The following is a 25911-nucleotide window of genomic DNA, read 5'->3' as shown; positions in this document are numbered from 1 at the left end:
CCCTCTGAAATAAAAAATAAAATAATGATAAGACCCTACTGCTGAAGACACCACATGCTGCCAGCACAGAATATCATGGAGAGATCTACATGGAATCTGGAAGGAAGGCAGTCCCCAGATGGTCTGTCAGTATAATTCTGGAAAGCACTACATGAGCTGCTGAGGGAAAATGACTAACAGCATCATGTGCTAACAGGGGACACTGCTATGTAAAAATAATCAGCCTGACAAGATGGACATGCCTGTGTAATAGTGGCACCCAGCCTAGGTGGGTAATGAACAGCTCTCTGATTGGCTAAGATATCAACTCTGTGGGCAGAAACTCTTAGCTGGAACTTGGAACCAAGTCAGAATCCTGTGGAGACCAAATTATGGACGCCAAGAAGAAACTAACACTAGTCTTTACCCAAAACAGAGCTTAAACCCACCTAAATCTCTCTTAATATTTATCCCATTGAACCTATGCTGACCTCAGTCTCATTTAGAAAATCTGGTTTCCTATTTTAGAAGGCAGCTAGAATAACCCTTCACACATTCAGCCAGATTCCAAGTGAAACCAAAGAGGAATTCTTGAGATGAGCAAGAGCACCCTTTCAATGTCAAGCCTGACAACCAGTACCAGGGTCATGGAGACATACAGGGAAGACACTCAAAATGCACCAAAGCAGAAATCCAGAACCTGCTGAGAGCACAACACTAAAGCAGACTTAAAACACACCCATCATGGATCAAAAACTTTTGCAGAAGGAGGGAGGAAAGAATGTAAGAGCCAGAGAATGGAAAGGAATGTTCAGGGGCATTGCCACCACTTCCGTGACTGACTGATGCTCTACATCTCATAACCCACAACTCTAGGAGGAATACCAGCAACCCCAGTGAAGAGTGCCCTCAGTGGAATGGAGGCAGGGATTAGGGAAATGATGGTACTAACACATGATTATTATGTTTCTACATAATAATAAAATTTAAACAGGGCTGGAGAAATGGCTAAGTGGTTCATGTACTTGCTTGCAAAGCCTAAAGAACCAGGTTTGATTCTCCAGTACCCAGGTAAAGCAGGATGTACTTTGTCAAGAATGTGTCTGGAGTTTGTTTGCAGCTGCTTCTCTCTCTTTCTCTCTCTCTCTCTATCATCACTATCTCCTCTCCATCTCTTTCTACTTGTAAATAAACTATATATATATATATATATATATATATATATATATATATATATACACAATATAATATCAATATAATGTATATTATATATATAATGTATATTATACCTATATATATATAAACAATAATATATATATTATCAATATAATATCAATATAATTTATATAATATATATTATCAATATAATATCAATATAATTTATATAATATATATTATATATAATATATAAATATATATAATATATAAATATATATACTTATATATATAAACAATTATATATATATATATATATATGCCATAAAGATGGCTTAGTGGTTAAGGAGCTTGCCTACAGAGCCAAGGAACCCAGGCTTGATCCCCCAGGACCCACATAAGCCAGAAGCCCAAGGTGACACATGCATCTGGAGTTGGTTTACAGTGGCTGGAGGTCCTGGTGTGCCCATTCTCAAACAAATAAATAAAAATTTTAAAAGGAACAATAAAAGGGCAATATTTATTAAAGTCAAGTTAAGACTGATATAAGCCAACATGTGGGTTCATACAATATAGCAATTGATAAAGACCTCAAAAGAATGAAGTTTTAGATTGAAGATGGTGATCCCTCAACTGGAACCTGAAAGATATATGGCTACCATTGATTGAAACTCAATCAAATGTTCTGAACCCAATGATGTATTTAGCTACTTGTCCCTCATCAAGATTCATCTCATGCCCTAGAAGCTGATGTTATTATCACTCAAATGAATTATTATTCATACAAAAGGATTCTGCTACTGTTTAGTTCACTTATTCAAGTGTACATAGCTAATAAGTGATGTAGCCAGGATTCAAACTGTCTTTTCTTATTCTGAAGTCTATGATTGTATGTTTTCCATGTGGACGTATTTGTGACAAGCTTGTGACAATAATGACAACTGATTCCAGGTTAGTATTACTATACGCAACTGAATTTTGGGCAGATGTAAGAGGTACTAATTTATATAGGACCCCATAACCAACATCCTAGATCCAAAGGAATGTCTAATTAGGATATTCTATGACTATTAAAATTTTAGAGAGTAAATTCTTGGGTAGTTAAGGATGAAAAGAGAAGTAAGCTTCCTCAATATTTTACATACAGGCATGAAAGATTACCTCAAATATGACAGTTGGAATTGAAAGAAAAAAATGCTAAATGCAACAGTTATAGTTCAGATTCACAACTTGAAAATGTAGACAAAGTAGACAAGAACACAGTGACTTACTTTGATAGCTTAATTGCCCAGGTACATGGAGAGATAAGATATGGAGTACAGAGAAAAAAGAATATAGGACAAAACAAATGTGGTAATAGTGTACCAAACATGATGAAACACATGAATAGATTAGTGAGTTCAGAAAGCTGTGTTACATTTAGATAGCTAAAAGTTAGTTCAAGGTGGACAGAAAGGATTACAGAGAAGCATACAGTTGTTCATCAGTGCCCTTCAGGTTTGGTTCCAGTCCTTAATTGGGTACCAAAAATATACCAAATTTGCCACCATGAGATAGTATTATATGCAACCCACTTGGATCATTTTATGCATGTTGTCAAATCTAGATGACTTATATCTCCTGTACAACTTAAGTGTCTTGAGAAGAGCTGTTTTTCTACCATAGCAGGGAAATAAAAAGGTGCTATTCTGTATGTATTCATTAAATATTCACTTAAAATAATTCAACCCACAGTTTGTTAATTGAAACCATGGATGTGGAACTCACGGTTAGGGAGAGAATATTTTATGTGTTCTGTATATAGAACAATAAAATGCTTCCAAGACCTGTTAATTTATTTATCTAAGAATGGTGTGTATTTCTCTTCAAGAGTGTTGCAATACAAGTTGGCTTACTCACAGTAAGTCCAAATAATTATAAGGAAATAATTTTTGTCTCCTTCTATGTTGGAAAGAACTCAATGGAGAAGGTGGAGTGAGTACTGATGGTATTCAAAACATAATCCTTCCCATTCAACATGCACATATCTGTCATGCATTTGTGCAATAATTCCTATTAAGAGGTAGAGCTTATTTCTTGCCATTAGATTATAAGTTCAACCATATAATTTTGTTTGGTCAAATGGGAAAGTAACAACTATGATGCATGGGACAGTTTAAGGCATCAATATAGTATATAAACAGTGTAGAATGTGCAGGGGAAATATAATGACACTTTATGGTGGCAAATGATGAAATTTGAGAATGAAATGTTGACCTGAGTAACCTGAGAAACATTTAGGCAGCTGAAGTAGCATTTAGTTCAAGTGGGAGATAATAAAAATGGAGTTATATTTCTGTTCATTTCTCCACTTTGGCCATGAGAAAAGTCAAGATAGCTTGCAGGTGGGAAATACATGAGGCACAGCTGAGCTGAGATAGTCAACACTCAGCCAATGTAAGTCAGCAAAGCCCAGAGGTGCAAGGATGCTCAACTGAGATCAGAATGTGAGGCATAAGCTCAGATTAAATCACATACTTGTGAACTTGTAGATAAACATTTGCTCTACTACTGAAGCATGATGATATCCAAGAGATAACTTTGGTAAAATGGAAACTTCTGTCAAACAAAAAATGAAGTCAAATCACTATATTTAGATTTAAGAGTGGTGATCTAAGTGTTTTATTTATTTACTTATTATCTGAGAAATAGAAATAAAGAGGGAGAGAGAGAATGAGCCTTCCAAGGTATCCAGCCACTGCAACTGAATTTCAGACACCTTCCCCACCTAGGGCACTGGGGTTACACGGGTACTGGGGAATCAAATCTGAATTCTTAGGCTTTGTAGGCAAACACCTTAACTGCTAAGCCATGTCTCCAGTCCTTAATTTTTTTTTTCTTTTAAGAATTGTTTTAATTGATGTCAGGTTTCTTATCTACCCCTTTTACCTTATTCTTTTTGAGTAGAAACACTACTCTTTGTACATTAGAAGAAATGTGTTGTACACATGACTTCATATTTATAGCCTGAATCATGGAAGTGGAAATGGCAGGGACCTCAGGAAACAGAAAACTGAATTTGGTGATGGAATGGACAGTGAGAACATGAGAAGAGGGAAATATTCTATTTTCATGTAAATTGATAAGTGCATTATTTTCCACAGAATACCAAGTTGTGTGTGTAAATATATATGTATTTATATGTATGAATGCATATATATTAAATGGAGCTTAATGAATCATTCTGGTGAGATTTTGAAAGACTGAAATGCAGAGAGAAATAGACTATGGAATAAGTGGGTAAAAGCTATGAAGACTCAGCTTTATAAGGTTCCAGAGAGAAAATGAGACTTTGTTCAGAACCACACTAGGGGCAGTTTGTGTGGTGTTCCCAGGGAATGGCTGGCTGTTCATGTTCAGAGAACTTGAGAAAGTTGACTTTAGAAGTAATGGACAAATATGTTTTGTGGAGGAAAATACAGAGCAGAAGAATGTGAAAAACATAAAGTTTGGCACAGAAGAAAATGTAAATGTGTTTGGGGTCTCAGACTCAAAGAATGAAGATGTTATATTATTTAAGAGCTTGTTAATTTAACTTATAGTGCTGCAAGGTGTCTCTTAGGTAAAGGTTTCAAATTCTACATTCCTCTTGAAAATCAGCTCTAAATTTCCAAAAGCACACAGTCAGGTGTCTAGCAGCAGTTCCAGTACTCCGGTACCAACTTTAATGTTACAGTCTGGTTTGCAATACTGGAAGAAATCACCCAACCAAAAAAAGCTGTGAGAAAAGTGTTAATTTTGGCTCATTGGCTCTAAGGGAATCTCCATGATTGTAGTGGAAAATGATGGCATGAGAAGAGGGTGAACATCACCTCCTGGCCAACACCAGGTGGCCAATAGGAACATGAGAATGTGCTAAACACTGGCAAGGGGACACTGGCTATAATAGCCTTAAGTCTGCCTCCAACAATACACTGCCTCCAGGATGCATTAATTCCAACATCTTCATCAGCTTGGAACCTAGCATTCAGATCACCTGAATCAAATCACCATAGAAGGTAACTGCTACATTCCCTACCTAGCCAACTTCTGAAAATAACCATTATAATGTTAACTTCTATAATGATAAAGTTTGTTAGGTTACAAATACTAGTTATAGCATGTAGAATTTCTTACTTTGCCTTGCTTATTTCACTAAAATTGTGACATTTAACAAAAGATAGCATGCATGTGACCCACAATACATTTGAAAAATATATTGAAACTTTAAAACCTCAGGGAAGGGCTGGAGAGATGGCTTAGTGATTAAGCTTTTTCCAGTGAAGCCTAAGGACCCCGGTTCGAGGCTCGATTTCCCAGGACCCACGTTAGCCAGATGCACAAGGGGGCGCATGCATCTGGAGTTCGTTTGCAGTGGATGGAAGCCTTGGCATGCCCATTCTCTCTCTCTCTCTCTCTCTCTCTCTCTCTCTCTCTCTCTCTCTCCCTCTTTCTCTGTCTGTCACTCTCAACTAAATAAATAATAAACAAAAAAAAATTTAAAAAACTCAGGGAAAGTTAAATAATATGACAATACCTAAGTTAGAATGGCTATTATCAAAAAATAAAGCAAAATACATTTGGACAAGAATGTAGAAAACAAGAACATTGTTGAGGTAATGCAAATTGATATAGCTATTGTGAAAACAAGCAAGGAAGTTCCTTTAAAAATGAAAAATAGAGCTACCATATTAGCCAGCAATCCCACTCCTGGATATGTAGGCATAGGATATAAAATTAATATGTTGAAATCATATCTATTATCTCATGTCTATTGCAGCACTATTCACAATAGCCAAACTATGGAAAAAACCTGCACATTCAATAGTTGGTGAATGGCTAAAGAAAGTAATTTCCATATATGCAATGCAATACTGTTTAGCTTTTTAAAAATAGAGTGAGGGCCAAGTGCGGTGGTGCATGCCTTTTGTCCTACATTTGGAAGGCAGAGGTAGGATGGTCATCAGGAGCTCAAGGCCACCTTAAGACTATGAATTCCAGGTCAGCCTGAACTAGAGTGTGTCACTACCTCAAAAAAAAAGAATAAAACCTTGCTATTTGCTACAACATGGATGGACTTGTACAACCATCAATTATTTTTTAATTTATTTTGCTCTAATTGAAAATTAAGCATGTACTACAGACTTCTGATATATAGATTGTGTGTGTGTGTGTGTGTGTGTGCATGTATGTGTGTGTGTAATTCATAATGATTCCCCTACCTTGGCCTCCCAAGTGCTGGGATCAAAGGCATATGCCACCATGCCCAATGCACAGATTTATGTAAAACACATTTTTTTTAAACTGTAAAGAAGCACATAGTCATTAAAGCAATGGAGATATTTTTCTTTAAGATAAAATTTTTTGCACCCAAATCTATGTTAATGGATCGAGTCTTCTATCTTGCTTTTCATTTTCTTGAATTGTCTCAGATCCTGTCTTAGCAAAAGTCAGATATGAAACAAACAAAAATTAGACGTTTATTTATTACTATGATCATTCTACCCCTCTTCTCATTTACCACTTTTAATTCACATAAGGTATAAAGTCACATGACATTTAGGATATGACATCATAGGTATCCAAGTGCTAATTACAATCCTGAGTGGGATGATTATAGGGTACTTGTGTATATTTACCTCAATTTAATTTCTCCTCTCCTCAGAAGTTCTAGGTTTCAGTCATACATTCTTAAATATATAGTACCTGCAGCCCTTTTCTTTTTGCCCTGCTCATGCCCTACTCTTCTTGGTATCAAGCATAATCATGCAAAAAATAGGATTGTGACAATTAGAGAATATGGCTTCAAGTGGGCAACAGACTCGTAGATAAGCTTGTCAATAAACTTATTTATTCAATTATTATGCTGTCTGTTTCTTTCTCTGAAGATAAGAATAATGATAATTACTATTTATATGCTATGTAAAGGATTTAAAAGTTTTTAGCCAGTTCTTCATTTGCTTGTTTTGAACAGTAGGCAGGATGAATATTACACAACCTTGTCTACCCTATTCTCTTGATATAAATGAAGAAAGTAAGCCTGAAATATTTTAAATGATGAGTAAAGTCTCTATATTAATAAGAGAAAAAGTGTGGTTAGAATTCTAATATTATCTTTAGTGACTGTCTTTTCCTGTTTAATGTTGACATAAATTCTGAGAATTTGAAAATATTACAGGACTTCTACTTCCTGTCAAGAACCTAGGTTATATAACATATACTTTATCACAACACAATCTAAAATTCTAAAATTTGGCTTCTTTTCAGTAGTAAAAAGAGAAAGAGGTCAGTAAGCAAGTGTAGTAAGAAGTGGCATGCACTGAGGATGGGAGACCATGCCTTTGGAATCTCACCTTCTTCCTATTTCATGTCACTATGCACATAATGAGGGAAAGGGAGCTATAGTGATAGAAGATTAATCACATCATCCAAGTTGGAATGATTTTGAAAGTTAGAAGGTCACTCAAGTCTTATGATCTTAGTAAACCATAGATATGTTAGTATATGCCAGAAAGACCTGGAACATATCATTTGTTAAGGTTCATTAAAAAAGTACTGGTGGGTTTTAGGACTTGCTAAGTCTCAGGCTGGTAAATAGCATTCACCTCTTTATAATCTCTCATAACGGTCTTCTGAGAGATTTCATATAGAACCATGAGTAACCAATGATTAGTGCTCAATGCAAACCTTTCACTTTCTCTCTTGTCAATTGATTTTTGAAACAGCAGATTTCTAGCTTAGTGAACATTTGTTCTTATAGTAAGAAACATGACACTAAGTTGCTTTTTATGCATCTGGCACTAAAAAATCTGCTTTTATTGTTTTCACAATTTTCTTGTACACTTTAAAATTTTATTGCAATACCTGGATCACCAAAAACACTCAGACTACTAGTTACTTTTAAAACACTCAATTTTCTTTAATATTCCTATTTTAACATTGTAGTTCTCTGGGGTCTTAAAGATAATGAATTAATTATTATAGGCTGTATTGTTTCCAACCCCATATTCATACTTGGAAGCTCTATGGGCCAATTTATGAGGCTTTGTGTTTTATAGAAAGGTCATTATATAGGTGATCAATTTAGAAATAGGGTTTTCTGAATAGGTTCTTACCAAGTTTTACTGGTGTGTGTAAGAATATATTTGGATATACTGTGCATGAACAGAGAAATGACCAAGTGAGAGCACAGTGTGAAGGCCACCCTCTATACTCTAAGAACAAAGATGGAACCAAGCATACCATACCTTGCTTTTGGACATCATGTCTACAAATCCATTAGCAAATATATTTGTATTGCTTAATATGATCTGTGATCTTGTGAAGTACTACACTAACTTTCATATATTAATTTCATTGTTTATAATTTATATAAAATTATGATTTTTATGTAATTACAAATCCCTTCCTAATATCCTTGTTACAGGAATGATCCTTGGTGTTATATCCCTTGCTTATACTTGATCTTGTTAAAAAAAAAATCCCCATATTTAAAGCATTTAGCATATTTGTATGTTAAACAAATGATGGACTGCATCTATCACTAGTCATGCAGTATGATGGGTCCTAAGATATAAAATGACTTTAACTCATTAAAATAACAATATCTGAACACTGGGCATTGATAATTATTGCAAGCATTTCTTTATAAGTGTTATTTAGCAAATAATAGTAATTGTCTCACATCACTTTTATGTTTATTTATTTGTGTTTTTTGAGGTAGGGTCTCACTGTAGCCCAGGATGACCTGGAATTCATTATATAGTCTCAGGATAGCCTTTAACTTTTGGCAATCCTCTTACCTAACCCTCACAAGTGCTGATATTAAAGGCATGTGCCATCACACCTGACTCTTTAAGAAGTTAAAAAAGTTACATGTATTTAACATAACATTTATCTTAAGCAGATATTTAAAATTATTCAGAAATACATGTTTGCTAATCCTTAAATTTCTGAGTCCATTCATGGCTTATATAAAAACTAGTCTCTGCATATTGTTTAATGTTTAAAAAAAGCCAAAATTAGAGATTGAAAGCCATCCACTCCAGATGCTTTTAGATGGTAGTGTTATTCAAATGTAGGCAGAAAACATGAGCATTCAAGTGCCTGTTGACATGACATCAGAACCAGAGGTCATTGACATAGATCACTCTAACATCAGAACTTGGATGAATGAAGTTCAATGACTCTATGGAAACTGTTGTACACCACATGTTTTCCCTTCTTACCAGTTAGTTCCAGATAACAAAATGAGACTTGCATCTGATCCTTGGTATATTTAGAGATCAATGATTATTTATTGTATCCTTCTGTTGTGTTCCACAAGGTGTAAACAGTACAGGGTAAAGTGTGAACTTATCTTTGGATTGTCAGTAACATTTTATCAAACACTAGATAAAAGTGACATTCTACCTGGGAATGGTGGAGCACACCTTTAATCCCAGCACTCAGGAGGCAGAATTAGTAGATCGCCAAGAGTTCGAGGCCCTCCTGAGACTATATAGAGAATTCCAGGTCATCCTGGACCAGAGTGAAACCCTACCTCACCCCCCCAAAAAAAAAGTGGCATCCTAAGTTTCTAAGTTATTTCTTATTAACAACTGTCAGGAACTGAGATAAGAAATGAGCTTGAGAGACTTCCAGGTAAGATGGCAGTTTAGGAGCCATGCCAAACCAGCCTAGGGAGGGAGTTAAGCAAAACTCCGGCAAAATAAACTCTTATTCTGAAAAGTGAAGGAGTATAGGTTATTCTTACACATAGCAGAGAAGCTGGAGAGACCAAGACCCACCAGAAAAGAAGAAGACAGGCAGAGTCCCACTAAGGTGATCGTGGCTGTAATCTGCAATCTGCGTGCCTGCCCAGGGCAGTCCTTCTGGACGTGCCAAGCAATAGCAGCAGCAGCAGAGACCAAGCAAAAGATTTTTCAGCTTCATCAGCCTTCTTGCAAAGTTAAGAAATCTGACGGAAAGACAGCTGAGATCAACTAAAGAGCTTCTGAAAGGGAAAGAAACTCCAGTAGTCTGAACTATCCCATCCACCACCATCAGAACCATGAACCTCCAGCATTAGGCCACTAGTGGCAGTGTAGCCAGCAGGACAGATCAGAGGTACAGCTGCACAGCACAACATGGAGGGATCGAGGTGGGCACTCAACATTTGTAAGATTGGAAGCCACCCCAAAATGTAACGAGGCTGATTGACAAAAAAAAAAAAAAAAAAAACAGGCACACACTGCAAAAGCTAATCTATCTTTCCTTCCAGGGAAGGTTATGGGGTATATATTCTTGATTGGCTCTACCATTTTCAAATAACCTGTACTTAAGGGTTGAATATTGTTGCCTTTGGTGCTTTCATATACATATATATATGTAGGGCATTTGATTTTTGCTTCTGTCATTATTGATGGCAGGGTCTAATCCAGATCCAGGTAGACCTGGAACTCAATCCACAAGGGAAATCTCTAACCCCCACTTAACAAGATTAAGAGTGTATAAAAATACACACCCTTAGGGATTTTGTTTTAATCCCCACAATTGCATAGTTTTTACTGGTTTTTATTGATTGTGTTTGTTACTCGGTTGAAGTTAGGATTTGCCAGTAAATTATTCCACCCAGTCTACTAGAATACTTGCTTAGGAAGCAAACTCAATACTTGGGATTACTTCTGTGGCTTTATTGGGGACAAGAGCTACACCTGTCACCTTGAACTTATATCCTGAGGGTACACAGAGGTTAATTGCCATATCTTGAAACACTGCAGATAAGTAGAAAACCCAAGCACCAAATCAACTCAGGATGCACAAGTCACTACAATATAATATAAGAAACTCAAAGAATCAAGACAATACAGTCCCATCAGAAACTATAAATTCATCAGAAATGATCACCAATGAGACTGTGTTAGATGAAATGCCAGACACAGATTTTAAGAAAATAATGGTATCTATGCTCAAAGAAATCAGAGATGAAATGAAGAAGAATCAAAGAAGAAAACAAAGGAATTAAAGAAGAAAACAAACATCTGAAAGAGAACACAGGAAACTAGCTTAATGAGATAAAGAGGTCATTACAAGACATGAGTAAGGAAATAGAAACACTGAAGAAAAATCCAGCTGAAATCCTGTCTGTGAAGAATATAGTCAATGAAATAAAAAACTCTGTGGAAAGTGTCACCAGTAGAACAGAAGAAGGAGAGAAGAGAATATCTAAACTAGAAGACCAGGTGGCAGACCTATACAGTCCAACAAAGAGAAAGACAAACTAATAGCAAGGTATAAATGGAAATTTCAAGATATCTGGGACACTAAGAAAAGATCAAACATAAGAATTTAGGGTATAAGTGCATGTGCCACAGGAGGGGGCGGGTGGGGAAGGATTGCAGCTGATGTCCCTCCCAGAGGCGAGGTTTGCATGCCTGCCTCTGCCCTGGGCACCGCCCCCCCAACACACCCACCCAGTAGGCCAGGCTCAGCCATGATCAAGGCAATCCTTATCTTCAACAATCACGGGAAGCCAAAGCTGTCCAAGTTGTACCAGCCTTACAGTGAAGATACACAGCAGCAAATCATCAGGGAGACTTTACATTTGGTGTCTAAGAGAGATGAGAATGTTTGTAATTTCCTAGAAGGAGGATTATTAATTGAAGGATCTGACAACAAACAGATTTATAAACATTATGCAACATTGTATTTTTTTTAATTTAATTTATTAGTTTTCTTTTCAGTAAATACAGGCAGTTTGGTACCATTATTTAGGCTCATCTGTGATCTACCCCCTCCCATTAGACCCTCCTTGTTAATGAAAATGGGTTGTGCATTGTGGAGTTAGCCCCCAGTTATTGGTATGATAAATATCTCTGCAAATCATGACCCAACATGTGACTCTGACATTCTTTCCACCCCCTCTTCCGCAAAATTTCCCTGAGCCATGTTGGGTTCATTTTTGGTCTGCTTCAGTGCTGAGGTGTTGGGGGCCTCTGAGGCTCTGGCTCTCAGATTTGTAGGAGTTGATTTTTCTCTGCGTTGATCTCCTTCCCCTTTGTGCTGGTATGCGGTTCACAGGAAAACATCACCCTTGCTTATTTCGCCAGTTGTCCTTACTTTCAGTTGGGCCGCTTTTGAGGTATGTTGGGGCAGCTCTCTTCTTAGGATCTGCATCTATCTGGAAAAGAGAAGGAGATTCTCCAACAGAGAGTAAGTTAGCACCCAGAAAATTAAGATAACAAGTTACTTTTTTGATAGACAGTATGGTAGGTTTAGACCCTCTTATACCCCGTGATTGATGGTAGCTTGATATTGGAGAGTGGGCTTGTGTTTGGGTATGGTTCTGACTTGTTTCCCAGCTCCAGCTATGGGTCTAGTACCACTGAGTGGATCAGTTAGCCAAATCAAGAGCAATTGATTCCTCACCATGGCTGTGTACCACTATTGCACTTGTGTGGGCATCACATCCGGTTATTTGTTGCTAATTAGGTTAAACAATGTGTTGCTTCCACAGCTCTTGGTCATTTCCCCCAGTCGCCTATGTAGCGCCTTCTGGCACTAGACACGCTGACTGTCTGGGGACTGACTCTCTCCTGGCTTCCAGCCATGCCATTCCATTTTACGCGTTAGCTGCGTATTGAGTCTTCAGCAATAGGGTCCTACCACTGGCCTTTGGTGGGTCATCAAGTACTCTGACAGAAGTCTGTCATTGTTTTGGGAAACCTTGTAGGTTTCTCTGATCAAAACCTCATTGTGGGTGGTAGGCCCAAGCTGGAACTGGGGGTTACAGGTCAGTGTCCACTAAGAAATTGAGGAAAAATATAACTAATATACAAGAGTTAGAGAGGAGAGAGATAGAGGTGAGAGGGGGAGAGGGAGGGAGGGAAGATGTAGGAGATTTAGGTCAGTTTTGATCCTACCCTCTCCAGTGTCTTGTGGTTCAGGTGTTTCCTGTAAGGGTCTAGTGAAGGTTCAGCCATTTGGTCTGTCTTTTAGGAAGTAGAATTTTATGGTACCATTGCCGTTTGGGTCCAGATTACTGTTTTCCACCCTTTGATTCCCTCCCCGCCCTCCCATCCATCTTATTGTCTAATCCATGAGGTGCTTGCTGGGTATGTAAGGCATCTTGGGCAGATTCAGGTTAGGTGTTGCAGATGAGTGAGACTATATGTCGATTTATTTCTGTGATTGGGTAAGTTCACTGAGGATGATCTGTTCCAGGTTCAACCATTTTTCCTCAAATTTCTTTATGTCGTTTTTTCTTACTGCTGTATAGAATTCCATTGTGTCGATGTACCACATCTTTGTTATCCATTCTTCTAATGATGGACATCTGGGTTGATTCCAGCTTTTAGCTATTACGAATTGAGCTGCCACAAACATGGTTGAGCAAATCTCTCTGGCCTTTGGCTTGAAGGTTTTAGGGTAGATACCCAGTAATGGTATAACTGGGTCTGTTGGTGTTACTATAGCCAGCTTTTTTAGGAGTCTCCATATTGCTTTCCAAAGTGGTTGTACCATCCTACATTCCCACCAACAGTGAATGAGTGTCCCTGCTTCTCCACATCCTCGCCAGCATTTATTTTCATTTGACCTTTTGATGTTGGCTATCCTTTTTGGGGTAAGGTGGAATCTCATAGTTGTTTGAAGTTGCATTTCTCTGATGATTAGGGAGGATGAACATTTTCTTAGGTGTGTGTTTGCCATTTGTATCTCTTCCTCTGTGAATTGCCTGGTTAACTCTGTGCCCCATTTTATGAGTGGGGTATTTGTCTTCTTATTGTTTAGACTTTTGAGTTCTTTGTAAATTCTAGAGATAAGGCCTCTATCAGTTGGATAACCTGCAAATATTTTCTTCCATTGTGAGGGTATTCTATTGGATTTGCTTATTATATGCTTGTCTGTAAAGAAACTCTTCAGCTTCATATGATCCCAATGGTTGAGTGACTGTTTAAGAACTTCAGCCACTGGGGTTTTATTCCGGAAGTCTTTTTCCATTCCCATATCATGGAAAGTACTTCCTAAATTTTCTTCCAGTAGTTTTCGAGTTTCTGGTCTTATGTTGAGGTCTTTGATCCATTTGGATTTGAGTGTTGTGCATGGTGAAATGTGTGGATCAAGTTTTAGTTTCCTGCATGTGTTTATCCAGTTTGTCCAGCACCATTTGTTGAAGATGCTATCTTTTTTCCAGTCTATATTGTTTGGGCCTTTGTCGAATATCAAGTAGCTATAGTTGCTTGACCCAAAATCCGGGTCTTCAACTCTATTCCATTGGTCTATACTCCTGTTTTTATGCCAGTACCATTCTGTTTTTATTACTATGGCTTTGTAATATAGCTTTAGATCAGGTATGGTGATGCCACCAGAGGTATTTCTTTTGCTGAGGATATGTTTGGATATGCAAGGCCTTCTGCATTTCCGTATGAAATTTGAGATCATTTTTCTATCTCTGTGAAGAACACTGTAGGGATTTTAATTGGAATTGCGTTAAATCTATATATTGCCTTTGGTAAGATTGTCATCTTCACAATGTTAATTCTGCCTATCCACGAGCATGGGAGGTCTTTCCATCTTTTCAAGTCCTCCTCAATTTCTTTTTTGAGAGTTTTTATATTTTTGTTGTATAGATCTTTTACTTCCTTGGTTAACGTTATTCCAAGGTATTTTATTTTTTTGTTGCTATTGAAAATGGGACTATGTCCTTTATTTCTTTTTCTGTGTCTTGGTCATTTGAATACAGAAATGCTACCAATTTTTGTGCGTTGATTTTGTATCCTGCTACTTTGCTATAGGAGTTAATCACCTTCAGGAGTTTGGGGATGGAGTCTCTCGGGTCTCTTACATATACAATCATGTCATCAGTGAATAGAGCTAACTTAACTTCTTCCTTTCCAAATTGTATCCCTTTTATTTCCTTCTCCTGTCTTATTGCTTGAGCTAGGACTTCCAGAACTATGTTGAAAAGCAGAGGTGAGAGAGGACATCCCTGTCTTGTTCCTGATCTCAATGGGAATTCCTCCAGGCTCTCTCCATTAAGTATTACTTGGGCCTTTGGAGCTTTTTATATTGCCTTTATTATGGTAAGATGTGAACCGGCCATACCGATTCTCTCCAATTTTTGATCATGAAGTGATGTTGTATCTTGTCGAAGGCCTTTTCTGCATCCATCGAAATGATCATGTGATTTTTATGTTTAAGCTTGTTTATGTGGTGTATTACATTGACAGATTTTCATATGTTGAACCACCCTTGTGTTCCTGGGATAAATCGCACTTGGTCAAGGTGGATAATGCTTTTGATGTGTTGTTGGATTTGGTTTGTGAGTATTTTGTTCAGTATCTTTGCATCTATGTTCATTAGGGAAATAGGCCGGTAGTTTTCTTTTCTTGTGGCATCTCTGCCTGGTTTTGGGATTACGGTGATACTAGCTTCATAGAAGGAGTTGGGTAGCTTTCCCTGTTCTTCAATTGTGTGGCACAGTTTTAGGAAGATTGGTTTGAGTTCTTCCATGAAGGTTTGATAAAATTTGGCTGGGAATCCATCTGGTCCTGGACTCTTCCTTTTTGGGAGGTTTTTTATTACCTTTTCAATCTCCATGAGTGTGATGGGTTCATTGAGGTTGTTGATCTGCTCTGAGTTTAGCTTTGGTAGATGATATGCATCCAGGAATTTATCCATCTCCTCCACATTTTCCAGTATTGTGGAGTAGAGGTTTTTGAAATAAGTCCTGATGAATAGGCCGATTTCACTTATGTCTGTTGTGATCTCTCCTTTTCATTTTGAATTTTGTTAATTTGGAGTCTCTTCTTTTTTTATTGATCAAATTGGCCAGAGGTTTGTCAATCTTGTTTATTTTATCAAAGAACCTGCTCTTTGTTTTGTCAATTGCCTTAATTGTTTCCTTGGTTTCCACTTCATTAATTTCTGCTCTGATTTTAATTATTTCTTTCCTTCTGGAGCTCTTTGGGTTGGATTTTTCATGTTTTTCCAATGCCTTTAGGTGGATGGTTAGGGTATTGATTTGGGATCTTTCTGTCTTTTTTATGAAGGCATTGAGTGCTATGAATTTTCCCCTGAGGACTGCCCTCATTGTGTCCCATAAGTTTTGGTATGATGTGTTCTCATTGTCATTCAATTCCAGGAATTTTTCAATTTCATTTTTTATTTCATCCACTATGCATTTATTGTTTAAGAGTGTGCTATTCAGTTTCCAGTTGCCATTGGGGTTCTTGTTGGTTTTTTTGTTGTTGATTTCTAGGAATATAGCATTATGATCTGCTATCATGCAGGGAATTATGTCGATTTTCCTAAATATGTGGAGGCTATCTTTGTGACCCATTATATGGTCTATTTTAGAGAATGTTCCATGGGCTGCTGAGAAGAATGTGTAGCCTGTGGATTTGGGATAGAAAGTTCTCTAGATGTCTGTTAGGTCTAGGTGCTCTATGGTTTTGTTCAGCTCTCTTACTTCCCTGTTGAGCTTCTGTTTGGATGATCTGTCTATTACTGATAATGGTGTGTTACGGTCCCCAGCTATGATGGTGTTGGTGGTTATTTGTGTTTTATTGTCAAGTAGGTTTTGTTTTATGAATTGTGGTGCCCCAGTTTTTGGTGCATACAGATTTATGACTGTAATATCCTCTTGATGGATTGTTCCCTTTATAAGTAGGAAGTAGCCTTCCTTGTCTTTTTTGATTGTTTTTGGTTTGAAGTCAACTTTATCTGACATTAATATAGCTACACCTGCTTGTTTCTTATTCCCATTTGCTTCAATATTGTTTTCCACCCTTTCACCCTGAGGAGGGTTCTGTGTTTAGTGGTAAGGTGGGTTTCTTGAAGGCAGCAGATTGAGGGGTCTAATTTTTTGATCCACCCTTTAGCCTGTGTCTCTTGATGGGTGAATTAAGGCCATTAATAATTAGGGTGATGACTGTGAGATTTGATTTGATCCCTGTCATATTGTGGTGGTAGAGGTGTGTTGGCATTTCTTTGGAATTTAATTTTTTTTTTTTTCTATCTACTCTGGGTTTGGTTGCTGTGATCTGCTTCTTGTAGGCATCTGTGTTTGGTTATTTGTTTCTTCTCTGTGGAGAATTTCCTGCAGTACTTTCCCTAGGTTTGGTTTTGTGTTCATATAATTGTAAAGCTGAGTTTTGTCATGGGAAGTTTTTATTTCACCATCTATTATAAGCGACACTTTGGCCAGGTAGAGTACTTTGGGTTGGAAGCCCTAGTTTCTTAGAAAATGAAGATTTTCATTACAGGCCCTCCTAGCTTAGCTTTCAGGGTTTCCACTGAGAAGTCTGAAGTAATTATGATGGGGTTTCCTTTGAAAGTGGTGTGCTGTTTTTCCCTAGCTGCTTTTAGGATTTTTTCCTTGGTGTCAATGTTTAGAGTCTTAATGATAATATGTCTTGGGGAGTTTCTCCTTTGGACTAGTCGGTTAGGAGTTCTGTTTGCTTCTTGAATCTTGATGGGCCTTTCTTTTAAGAGACGGGGGAAGTTTTCTTCAATTATTGTGTTAAGTAGGTTCTCCGTGCCTTTGGTCTGAAATTCTTCTCCTTCTGGTATTCCAATGATTCTGATATTAGGACGTTTAAGTGTATCCCACAATTCTCTCATGTTCTGTTCACAGGAACTTTTGAACTTACTGAAATTCTTGGACTCTCGAATTGTTTCTTCCATCCTGTCTTCCAGATCAGAATTTATATCCTCCACTTCACTGACTCTATTCTTGAGAGCCTCTAGTGAGTTTTGGACTTGTTCAATTAAGTTTGCATTTTCTACTACTTTCCTATGTATCACTTCCATCGCTTTGTCCAGCTCCCTTTTTGTCTCATTTTCTGATTTTCTTGATGATTCTTGGAAATCATCCTTGCATTTCTTTATATTTTCATTTAGTGTGGCCAGCTGATTTTTAAGGTCCTCTTTTTTTTCACTCTCCCTCAACTCTCTTAGCTCTCTTTGAATTCCTTCCAGTGTCTTATCATATTGCTCTAGCTTAGTGATGGTAGCATCCATACGATTATCTATCCTTTGTAGCTTTCCTGTCAGTTCTAGCAGTAGTTTGGTCAGGGTTGCATTGTTCATTGCTTCCACTTGATGTTCTGATCCTAAACACTCTTCTATGTTTTGGTTAGTTGTGATCCTTGTTGGACTGGGTGATCTGTCTGGATTTTCTTCCATTTTATTTTTTGTGTTATTTCTTTTGCGCTGTGGTCTACCCATGTCAGTGTATGGGCAGGTAGGCGGGTCGAGCAGCCTGGGATCTAGCTTAATGCGAATCCAAGGCAGCCTGGGGCAGTTGCAAGGAGCCTGGGTTTTTGCTCACTCTTGCCAAAGCCGCCTATCTATAGCCTGACAGGGGCACCAAAGTTGCCTGAATTCTCACCCAGTAATGCACCTAAGCTGCCTGCCTTTGAGCTTGAAAGGGGACTGAGGTAGCAAGCCCTGAAGGTGCCCAGACGCTGGCTGGGTACACTGGGGTCTGTAAATAGTCTGTGCTCTCCCGCCTCAGGGGAGTGGGGGATGGGTGGCGATGTACAGGTGGGGGATGGCACGTGCGCTGGCACTAGTGACTCAGTGTGGACTTGTGTGGCTCTTGCTGTGGGACTGGGTCCACTGCACGTGCAATTGTAGTGCAGAGGCAGATGATGTGGGTACGGAATCAGGACACGGCAGAGGCTTACCGGCGGCAGTGATGTGAGCACAGCAGCAGGGGATCTGGCAGCCACCTATTCACGGCAGGGGTGGCCCCCACAGGCCTGCGAACCGAGCACCACATGGCTGGTCTACTCGCAGGATCAGAGAACAAGGGTGAGGTAGGAGGTCTCAGCTTCAATGCAGCAGGCTGGCAGGCGTGACTGATGGGTGCCCGATCAGAGCACAGCCACGCAGGACGTGTGGAGGGTGCGTGGGCGGGTGGGCGGATGGGGGGTGTGGGGTGCGACGGTGTGTATGGAGCGAGTGGGGCACGCGGTGGGGGGGGGTGCGGGACTCACCGGGCAATCAGGGTGGGGCGTGTGGGAGGCGGCAGGGCTCAGGGGGTGTGGGGTGGGTTGCCCTGGAGGGGAGTGGGGTGTGGGGCGCTCTGGTCAGTCTGTGGGGGCGAGGGGTGCACCGTGGGAGCAGGGGGGGCGCGCACGCAGGGGGGCACGGGGTGCACAGGGGGAGCGTGCGGGAGGCGTGGGACATGTGGGATGCCGCAGAACACGGGGGCCTAGTGGCGCGGGGTGCATGGGGGGGCGCAGGGTGCACGGGGGGAGGGGGCGCGGGGCACACCAGGGTGCGGGAGGCTACGGGATGCCGCAGGGTGCTCTGGACGTGCAGGGGAGCGGGGCACGTGGGGGGGGTCGTGGGGGTAGTGCAGGGGGCGCGGGGCATGGAGGGGGGCGGGTCACGCTGAGGCAAGCTGGGGGGGCAGGACGCTGGGGGGGTGCAAGGCGAGCGGGGGTGTGGCGCGAGGGTCGCAGGGCATGCGGAGGGGGGGCGCAGGGGTGCTGGGCATGCCTGGGCCTGCAGGGGCGTGCGGGACGTGTGCAGTGGGGGGACGAGGGGCGCGCAGAGTGGGGAGGACGGGAGTCACAGGGGCGGGGTACGGGGGGGTCGGGGGGTCGTGGGGCGCGCGGGGTTCGGGGCGCGCTGGATGCCCCAGGACGCGTGGGGGTGGGGGCCCGGGGTGCGCTGGGGGGCGGCGCGTGGTGGGGCGGCTAGGAGCATGGGTCGCCTGGGGGGGCGGGGCACTCGGGTGATTGCTTGTCCTTGTCATTTGTCAGTTTTGAATAGGACTATTTGTTCTTCCATTAGATTTATAATTTCTGTACACATTAAGATCATTACTATTTCCCCATCATATATGATGAAGATATTCCCAGAGAGTTTCATCTCTTAACTTTGATTTGTTTTTATCAAACTGACATTTTGAACATAACATTTTGTTTGATATACTCACTATGATAAAAATGATCAGAAAGAGGCAAACAAAATGCTAATGGTCCCATTTTTGTGTGACATGATCAAAAATGGCAGTGGTAGATGGTGTGATGCCTTGTTTGTCCATCATAAAATATCATCTATGGAATCAGCTGCTTCCCAACACCATATTGAAAGAAACTGTATCCTTACCAACAAACTTTATCATCTTTACTTAAATATATGACCCAAACAGCTGTCTGGTAAAATGGACATAGGAAAGTGACCTAAGGATAAGGGTCTGTGCAATAGCCACTAAAGAGTTAATGGAGTTCCACTGCACATCAGCGAATTGTTCATTAGCACCATATCTGGAAATGTCACATGTCCCAGCACAATCATGCAAACAATGGTGGCCTAAACAAATACTGCCTAAACAAGATCTTGGCTGTGCAGACTTCCTTAGATACTGCCCAGTACAAGTTCTCATTCTTCACGTTGGCCATGTGGGCTAGCTAATATCCTTATCACCAAAAATTAACTAGAGAGAATTTCCATGTGTTTTTCCAATGCTTGTTCCCTTAAGCTTTTTTGGTGCTTATTCCCAAACCCTCTGTGGCCTGACCATGTAAATATATTTTATGAGTATTTTCTTTAATTAAAACATTCTTTTGCTGGAGAAATGGCTCAGCAGTTAAGGCAAGTGCTAGCAAGACCTGACAGACCTGGTTCGATTACCCAGTACCTATGTAAAGCCATATGCACAAAATGGAGTCAGCATCTGGAGTTCATGTGCAGTGGCAGGAGGATCTGGCATGCCCATTCTCTCTCCCTCTTTCCCTTTCTCCCTCTCCTTCATCTTTCCCTGTGTTTGCAAACAAATAAATAAATAGTTAAAAGAAATATTCTTCATTGGCTCTGTCTTTATTTTGTATTTTGTGCAGTAATATTTCAGATATAATTTTCAAAAAATGTCTTATTTTCTTCTAGAAATATAGTTAAATAAACAACTAGATAAATCTTAATTTACATATGACTAAAAATTATATGATATAAATAACAACTTTCCAATTTAACCAGAAAAATGCAGTTAACAAATTAATTCCATAATGTAATGATAAAGCAATATGAAAGTTTAATATAAAATAGGTGTAATTCACCATTGCATGTATATGTTGAAAGCAGCAAGGTCATGATGATACTGAATGCACATCCTTACTGAAAAGAAATTTTATTGTGTCATACTATCAACACCCAAACATCAGAAATTATAAAGAAAGAAGAAAAATGGCTGAGTGTTCAATTAAAAACTCCTCATGAAGCAAAATAATTTGCAAGTTGAATTTGACACTCGCAGACATATGGGGAAGCATTCAGTAAACTTAAAGTCTTGCCCTAGATGATTTAGAACTACTTACTGCTTATTTCTATTATCAAAACTCAAGGCAAAACACCATTTGCTGAAGAGGCTGTCTCTTCTCCAATGAGTATCTTTGGCATTTTTATTGAATATCAGGTGGCTATAGCTACTTGGGCTTATATCTGGGTCCTCTATTCTGTTCCACTGATCTACAGGTCTGTTTTTGTGCCAGTACCATGCTGTTTTTGTTACTATGGCTCTGTAGTATAGGTTAAAATCAGGTATGGTGATACCACTAGCCTCATTTTGGTTGCTCAGTATTATTTTAGATATTCGAGGTTTTTTGTGATTCCAAATGAATTTTTGGATTGTTTTTTCTATTTTCATGAAGAAAGCCTTTGGAATTTTGATAGGGATTACATTAAATGTGTAGATTGCTTTAGGTAAGATTGCCATTTTCACAATATTGATTCTTCCAATCCAGGAACAAGGGATGTTTCTCCATTTTCTAGTGTCTTCTGCAATTTCTCACTTGAGTGTTTTAAAGTTCTCATTGTAGAGATTCTTTACTTCCTTGGTTAGGTTTATTCCAAGGTACTTTATTTTTTTTTTTTGATGCAATTGTGAAAGGGAGTGATTCTCTGATTTCATCCTCTGTGTGTTTGTTGTTAGCATATATGAAGGCTACTGATTTCTGTGCATTTATTTTGTACCCTGCTACATTGCTGTGGTTTTGATCAGCTCTATCAGTTTGCTAGTAGAGTCTTTAGCGTCCTTTATGTATAGAATCATGTCATCTGCAAATAATGATAACTTGAGCTCTTCCTTTACAATTTGTATCCCTTTTATGTGTGTCTCTTGCCTTACTGCTATGTCTAAGACTTCCAAAACTATATTAAATAAAAGTGGGGACACTGGACACACTTGTCTTGTTCCTGATTTTAGTGGAAAAGCTTCCAGTTTTTCCCCATTTAGTAATATGTTGGCTGTAGGCTTGTAATAAATAGCCTTTATTATATTGAGATATGTTCCTTCTATTCCCAGTCTCTGTAGGACTTTTATCATGAAGGGATGTTGGATTTTGTCAAATGCTTTCTCTGTGTCTAATGAGATGATCATGTGATTTTTGTCCTTCAACCTGTTTATGTAATGTATTACATTTATAGATTTGCATATGTTGAACCATCCCTGCATCTCTGGGATAAAGCCTACTTGGTCAGGGTGAATGATCTTTTTGATATACTCTTGTATTCTGTTTGCCAATATTTTGTTGAGAATTTTTGCATCTATGTTCATGAGGGAGATTGGTTTGTAATTTTCTTTTGTTGTTCTATCTTTGCCTAGTTTTGGTGTCAGGGTGATGCTGGCCTCATAGAAGGAGTTTGGTAGAATTCCTTCTTTTTCTATTTCCTGGAAAAGCTTAAGAAGCAATGGTGTTAGCTCTTCCTTAAAAGTCTGGTAAAATTCAGCAGTGAATCCATCTGGGCCTGGGCCTTTTTTAGTTGGGAGATTATTGATAACTGTTCGGATCTCAATGTTTGTTATAGGTCTATTTAAGTAATTAACCTCATTTTGATTTAATTTAGGTAGGTCATATAGATCAAGGAAATCATCCATTTCTTTCACATTTTCATACTTTGTGGAGTATATGCTTTTATAGTATGTCCCTATGATTTTTTGAATTTCTCTGGAATCTGTTGTGATATTAACTTGTTCATGTCTGATTTTATTATTTTATGTCTCTTCTCTCTTTCTTTTGGTCAGATTTGCTAAGGGTTTATCAATCTTGTTTATCTTTTCAAAGAACCAACTCTTTGTTTCATTAATTCTTTGAATTGTTCTTTTTGTTTCTATTTCATTAATTTCTGCCCTAATCTTTATTATTTCTTCCCATCTACTGATTTTTGGTTTGCCTTGTTCTTCTTTTTCCAAGGCTTTAAGGTGAAGCATTAGGTCGTTTACTTGTGACCTTTCTAATTTTTAATATAGGCACTTAAGGCTATAAATTTACCTCTTAGAACTGCCTTCATTGTGTCCCAGAGATTTTGGTATGTTATGTTCTCATTATCATTTGACTCTATAAATTTTTTGATTTCCTTCTTGATTTCTTCATTGACCCATTCATCATTTAGTAGTATATTGTTTAGTTTCCATGATTTTGTGTATACTCTATAGCCTTTCTTGCTACTGATTGTGGTCAGATAGAATGCAAGGAATTATTTCAGTTTTCCTGAATTTGTTAAGATTTGCTTTGTGTCCTAATATATGGTCTATTTTAGAGAATGTTCCATGTGCTGCTGAAAAGAATGTATATTCTGCAGCCTTTGGATTAAATGTCCTGTATATTATCTGTTAGGTCCATTCCTTCTATGACCTGATTTAGTCCAGATGCCTCTGTTTATTTTTTCCTGGGATGACCTGTCAATTGATGAGAGTGGGGTGTTAAAGGCACCCACCACCCCTGTGTTTGGTGTTATCTGTGACCTTAGTTCTAATAGTGTTTGTTTGACGAATTTGGGAACCCCCATGTTAGGTGCATATATGTTTAGGATTTTAATGTCCTCCTGTTGGAGTGTGCCCTTAATCAATATAAAGTGACATTCCTTATCTTTCTTGACTAACGTGGGCTATGGAGCTAAATAGAGAGTTCTCAAAGGAAGAAATACGAATGGCATATAAGCATCTAAAAAAATGTTCTACATCACTAGTCATCAGGGAAATGCAGATTGAAACTACATTGAGTTCCATCTCACTCCTGTCAGATTGGCCACCATCATGAAAACAAATGATCATAAATGTTGGCAGGGCTGTGGAAAAAAAGGAACCCTTCTACAGTGCTGGTGGGAACGCAATCTGGTCCAGCCATTGTGGAAAACAGTGTGGAGGTTCCTAAAACAGCTATAGATTGATCTACCATATGACCTAGCTATAGCACTCCTAGGCACATATCCAAAGGACTCATCTCATTTCCTTAGAAGTACGTGCTCAACCATGTTTATTGCTGTTCAATTTATAATAGCTGGGAAATGGAACCAGCCTAGATGTCCCTCAACAGATGAGTGGATAATGAAGATGTGGCACATTTATTCAATGGAGTTCTACTCAGCGGTAAAGAAAAATCAAGTTATGAAATATGCAGAAAAATGGATGGACCTGGAAAGTATTATACCAAGTGAGGTAACCCAGGCCCAGAAAGCCAAGCGCCACATGTTCTCTCTCATATGTGGATCCTAGCTACAGATGATTGGGCTTCTGTGTGAGAATGAAAATACTTCGTAGCAGAGGCCAGTAAGGTTAAAAGGAGACATAAAGGGTAGAGAAAGGAAGGGAGGAGGATACTTAATAGGTTGGTATTGTATATATGTAATTACAATGATTGTAATGGGGAGGTAATATGATGGAGAATGGAATTTCAAATGGGAAAGTGTGGGGTTGGGGAGGGAGGGAATTACCATGGGATATATTTTATAATCATGTAAAATGTTAATAAAAATTAAAAAAAAAAAACTCAAGGCAAGTCATTATTTAAAATGACACTACTTTCACCCAGCAGCCCAAACTAAAATTCAACTTTTCATAACATTTAACTGTCCTTCACTTTTTTAAATAACTGTTTTCTCTTTATAGGTACAACACTACAGAAAGGTATACTAGCTATACATAAAGGATAATTGACTTTTTTCATTAACACCCTAATTACCTGTTCCAATTAGTCTTGGGGTTAGCTATGCAGATTCCTTTAGTTAATGGAAAGCAAAAGAAAGTAAAAGCTAATATGAGAATTATAACTTCCTCTATTAACACCATGGAAACTCCATACCCAAAAAGAAACTGCTTTTTCCACCTAGATCATCAAATGAAAATGCCTTTTAGAGAAAGAACTGAACTCTTCTGATTCTGAATAAGTACATCTGAAAAGGCAGCTAAAACTATTACTTCACAAGATGAAATTCATTTTAGTGCTCTCCTATATGCTTTTTCAAAGTTTGAAGAGATGCCGGCATAGTTTGTATCTTAAAATGTTTAAAACATGGATTGAATTATAGCAATTTATTGCTCATTAAAAGTTATATTAGGTAATTCTAATTTTACTGTACTAGCTTTAGAAAAAATAAAGTAAAATGTCAAGACAGCTAGATTATATGTAACTTTGGGCAGTAACAATAAATATAAGAATTACTGGAAAAATAAAAATGTAAATGAATATGAAAATATTCTAGATTTACTTCCACAACATACTTACCTAGTAAAAGTATAAATGGTTCTTTGATAGAGAAGTCACTGATATATTTATTAGCTAATCAAATTACATGGAGAATCTAAGAATCTGTGCATGTAAAGTCTGTGGTACATGTTAGACTATTCATCATAGCAGAATATATTTCATTATTTGCATCTTCAAAGCATATGTATTATTCAAAAATTAAACACATACATCATACTACTCATCTTTTTACTTTTTACCCCAATAACAGACTAAATAAGAGTGTGTATTTTTTTCAGTC

The sequence above is a fragment of the Jaculus jaculus genome, chromosome 7 (genome assembly GCF_020740685.1).
Source record: "Jaculus jaculus isolate mJacJac1 chromosome 7, mJacJac1.mat.Y.cur, whole genome shotgun sequence".
In the NCBI taxonomy this organism is placed as follows: Eukaryota; Metazoa; Chordata; class Mammalia; order Rodentia; family Dipodidae; genus Jaculus; species Jaculus jaculus.
Note: the sequence above shows the minus strand (reverse complement) of the source record.